The sequence below is a fragment of the Phocoena sinus genome, chromosome 13, assembly GCF_008692025.1.
Source record: "Phocoena sinus isolate mPhoSin1 chromosome 13, mPhoSin1.pri, whole genome shotgun sequence".
Lineage (NCBI taxonomy): Eukaryota > Metazoa > Chordata > Mammalia > Artiodactyla > Phocoenidae > Phocoena > Phocoena sinus.
Genome location: NC_045775.1, coordinates 74,219,713 through 74,224,680, shown reverse-complemented (window position 1 = coordinate 74,224,680; position 4,968 = coordinate 74,219,713). Strand labels below are relative to the sequence as shown.

At 34.1% G+C, this 4,968-nt stretch overlaps 1 non-coding gene across 1 annotated transcript; it reads left to right on the top strand.

The window, feature by feature from the left end:
* The first annotated feature begins 4,256 nt into the window (after positions 1 to 4,256).
* LOC116764863 lies at positions 4,257 to 4,388 on the top strand. The gene has a single exon (XR_004353066.1). It is a non-coding gene; the product is annotated as a small nucleolar RNA SNORA72 (small nucleolar RNA).
* The last annotated feature ends 580 nt before the right edge of the window (positions 4,389 to 4,968 follow it).

Genomic DNA, 4,968 nt, shown 5'->3' with positions numbered 1-4,968 from the left:
TGTTTTGAGGACACAAGCCAAATAAATGTTTACTTTACTCCATTAAAAACACATATAAAGATGTTCTTGCAGTGCTATTTGAGTCTGGGAGCTGGAAGCAGTCCAGGTTAGTGCTCATCAGTGTGACAGTGCACAGAAAAAAATGAAATATATAAAAATGGCTAATATGGGAAAAAATGTGATGAAATTAAGAGCAATGGTCTTCTAGATGTAAACAGTAAAAACAAACTAACATGTGAAAACTTATTATCATAATTATCACTTACATAAATATAAAAATACAATCAAAACAATATAGATTTTACAGGAACACATACAAAGGATACACACCAAACACTTGTAGCATGATTATCTATTGAATAATTTGCATGATCATCATATCCTTCAGCATCTGGGGTACCCACCTACCCCCCTGCAAAAAAACAAAAAACAAAAAAACCCAAAAAAAACAGAAGAGTGAAGAAAAAAAAGGGAATGAGAAAAAAGGAAGAAGATAAGGAGAAATATAGAAAGAATTCTTGAATAGAATAGATTTGAGGATTGTGGCAAATGAAAACAATTCCAGGCAAAGGTAAGTGGATTACCAAAGATAGATTTAGAATAATGGTCTGCAAACTTTTTCTGTTCAAGTCTAGATAATAAATATTTTAGGCTTTGTGGGCTATATGTTCTTCATTATAAGTATCATGTAGTGTGAAAGCAGCATAAATATTATATGAGCATGACTGAGTCCTGATAAAACTTTATTTATGAGAACTGGAATTTCAATTTTACATAATTTTCATATGTCATGAAATGTTATTCTTCCTTTGGTTTGTTTGTTTGAAACTATTTGGACTATGTAAACTGTTTGAAAAATGTAAACATCATAGCATGTGGACCTTACCAAAACAGAAGTTGGGCCTGACCCCTGGTGTAGAAGCAAAAAAGTACTAGGTGCCACAGATGCTGAACATCAACTACATGTTGAGTAAAAGTGTTTACTCACTAATTGTCAATATGGTTATTTAAATTATTCTGAGGATTTTAAACGAAAATAATTCTTGTGGATAACTTTGGATCATTATGCCCATTACAACCAAAAATATCTGCTAATATATGCAAATTAGTAAATTGCAACTTTCTAGTACTCTTTCCTATGTTGGTTCTAAAAATTAAGCAATGCTATTGTTTTGATAATAAACCTCAGGGTATAGACATCTTTTGTTCTCTCAAATGTGTTTGCATACCACAAATTTTTCTCTACCTTTAGGAACCTGGCTTGGAAATATATTATAAATCATGTGCCAATAACAACAAAACAGCAAAAACACATTTTAGACTAAAAATATGCTTTAATTGTTTAACAAAGCTGAAAGAGACTGTTAACATTGATGGGATGGGCCTTGGGATTTTCCATGTCCCCTTGGATAAACATGTATTTGAGACAACAGTGATGGTTGCTCATAATGGTTAGACATTAAAGTCCCTCAGAAATTCTACTAATCCCTATGCCTATACCCCCATCCAGACTAATCATATTAGATCATCTAGGAGCAGGATTCATTTTTAGAAGCTTTTCAGGTAAGTCTAATCTACAGGCTTTTTTAGTACCTCCTTGGCTAGTTTCCAAACTACCAAGTAGAAAAATGTATCCATAGGCCACAGCCTAAGGAGACTGAAGACAAATAATGGGCACATCCCAGCATGTGCACAGACTGACAATTTTGGCATTCCAGCAACAGTCTAAGGGATGGAAATGCTACCATTAAGCCTATGGAGGAGTTTCTCTTTTTAATTGAAGAGAAGTAAGTCATTATACATTTCATATCTATGATATGGCAGGGTACCTTCTGCTTCTTTCCAGGCCCTGCTTTTTTAAATTAGAACTCACAGCCTTAACTAGCTGCTGATACATGAGGCTGTGCACTCCCTGTCACATTTGGGCCCTGGGATGAAATAGACCACATTAAGCATTCATGACAGACTCCATTTCTGTGATAGACAATAGTCTAAAACTCACTGAAAACCATTAATTCCACAATTCCAACTAAAAGACAATGGTTTGCATATACAAATACTTGAAGAATATACTATACATTCATCTATTTGGGTTTGTGGCCTCCTTGAGGTTCCATAGACAAATTTCAGAACTTTCTGAACTCATGGAAATTGTACTTAAAAACACCTGATTTTATATACATATACATACATATATATATATATATATATATATATTCATTAAATAGCAAGCTGTTCATAGATGAGACAAAAATTAAAACACAATTTTAAAGCTTCCAATTGTTTTCCTCACTAATCTCTTTAGACTTCAGTATTTGGAGAACAGCCTGTCTTTCTTTTCCTTACTTAAAAAAATCCTAATCGTATCTAAACATGAAATAATAATAATTAGTTTAAAATTTCAGTGTGAAATTATTATAGTCCTTTATTTGTAGATGGTTTTGTTGAGCATATATACACTATATGCAATATTTAGTTACATGTTTGTATACTAAAGAGTCTAATTTCATTATCTTTTCAACACAGATAATTTCAGTGACCATTTTAACACTGTAAAGATCTGATTGACACAATGTATTCAATTTATGTACAATCATATTTAAAAAGAGAAAAAAGAGGTGAATTCATTTGATGACTCTCTTGAATGCTTTCCTCTCAAGGTTTATGCTATTGTTGGGAATAAGATCTTGTTAAATGCAAAATAAACTTTTTTTTTTTTTTTTTTTTTTGCATAAGGTACTGTTAGCTCTAGAAAAGATCACCATCCAGAAATCCTGACTAAACACAGCTGGGCTGTTGAGGAAACAATTAGTGAGAGTGCATCCTGAAGATAAACTTGACCTGAAGAGAAACATTTCTCAGCTTTCAGCATTCAATATTTGAAGTGTGCTTTAATGATCAAAATGCCTTCAGGGATTGCCTTTAATTTTCTTTTAGGGGTAGAAGAAACACATCTTCACTGAGTCATAGGCATGGGAAATCTGTGCATTTTGGAAAAATTTTCAAAGTCTGAGATTATCTTTTAAGGTAATTACAAAAATTTACAGTAATATCTGTAGACTTCCTTCCCTGAAGTTGTTACAAGGAATGGGGTTGGGTATTTTACACAACTTTATTTCATTTACTCCTCAAAACTCTACAATGTAGCCTTTTTTATAATTAAAAAATTAATAAGTAAATTAATAACAAAATTAATTTTATTTTTCAGCAGTTTTAGATTAATAGGAAAATTTCACAGCAAGTGCAGAGTTCCCATAGATCTCCTCTCTACCCTACCCCCAAAGTTCTTCCTTTGGGGACAACTTGTATGAGTGTGGTACATTTCTTACATCTTGGCAATGACACTTCTATCAACTCAAGTCCATAGTTTACATCAAGGTTAACATTTTGTTTTGTACATTCTATGGGTTTTGACACATGCATAATGCCATTTATCCACCATTATAGTATGATACAAAATAATTTTCCCACTCTAAAAATGTTCTATGTTCTGCCTAGTTCGTCTCTCTACCCATCCCCTCAAGCCCCAGGCAACCTCTGATCTTTCTATTTTCTCTGTAGTTTTGCATTTTTCAATATATCATATAGTGGGAATCATACAGTATGTAGCATTTTCAGATTGGCTTCTTCTACTTAATAATAAGCAGTTTAACTTCTTCTTTGTTTATTTATGGCTTGATAGCTCATTTCTTTTTATCACAGAATAATATTTCATTAAAAGAATGTACCAAAATTAGTTTCTCCATCCACTTACTAAAGGGCATTTTTTTTTTTTTCGGTACGCGGGCCTCTCACTGTTGTGGCCTCTCCTGCTGTGGAGCACAGGCTCCGGACGCGCAGGCTCAGCGGCCATGGCTCACGGGCCCAGCTGCTCCACGGCATGTGGGATCCTCCCGGACCGGGGCACGAACCTGCGTCCCTGCATGGGCAGGCAGACTCTCAACCACTGCGCCACCAGGAAAGCCCTGAAGGGCATTTTAATTGCTTCCAATCTTCGGCAATTATGAATAAAGTTAAGCTAAACATTCATTTGTAGAGATCTATGTGAACAGAAGTTTTTAATTCAGAGTGTGATTTTGCATTTGCCCTAGTAATGAATGAGACTTCCTGTTGCTCCACATGTTAGTCAGCCTTTGGTTTTGTTAGTGTTTTGGATTTTAGCCATTCCAATTATGTGTGCAGTGGTATCACATGATTGTTGGTGTAGCTTTTTAAACTATTGAAGTGGTTAAAATAAGGGTTTTAAAGTAGCCAGCCTGTGAGTACTCTCGCTATTCTGATTTTGTAATAATCAGGGCAGGCTAAACATTTGCTATATGAAGACCATGCATATGTCCCCAGACCTAGTTCTTTCCCTAGGTCTAGTTCTATAAATGCTGATGATAACCAAGTTTGACATATATGATGCATCTTATGTAGGAGATGTCTGTGATTCTAAGTATCTGATCAACCTTAAGAAATAACAGCACGGCTAGTGTAATAACTTTTGTATATAATCACTGCTAATCTGATGATTACCAGTTGCCATTAAATGAATTGTAAAATTATCTTTTTTATTTTCTAGAAAAAAAAAATGAGACAGAAGTCCTGATATTTCATTTTGTCTCTGATACTTCCTAGTTGTGTAATCTTAGGTGAGTTCCTTAAAAGCATTGTGACTCAGTTTCCTTTTCTGTAAAATAGGGTTAATAATAGTAACTACTTTATAGGGTTACTGAAAGAAAGAATGAACTGATACAGTTAAAATGCTAGAATAGTGCCTGGCATGTCATAAGTCTCCATGAATGGTAGCATATTATTAGCACGCTGAAGCTAATTTTTGAAATTAGAAAAAAATGTTATGTATGTTGCCCAAATTTACCGGTTTAGAAAGTAAAGCAGCTACAGCTGAATTTCAGGCTGTCTCTTGAGCTTATGTTCTTTCCAATATCCTATGAAGTTTTTAAAGTTGATTTGTGCATGAAAAGG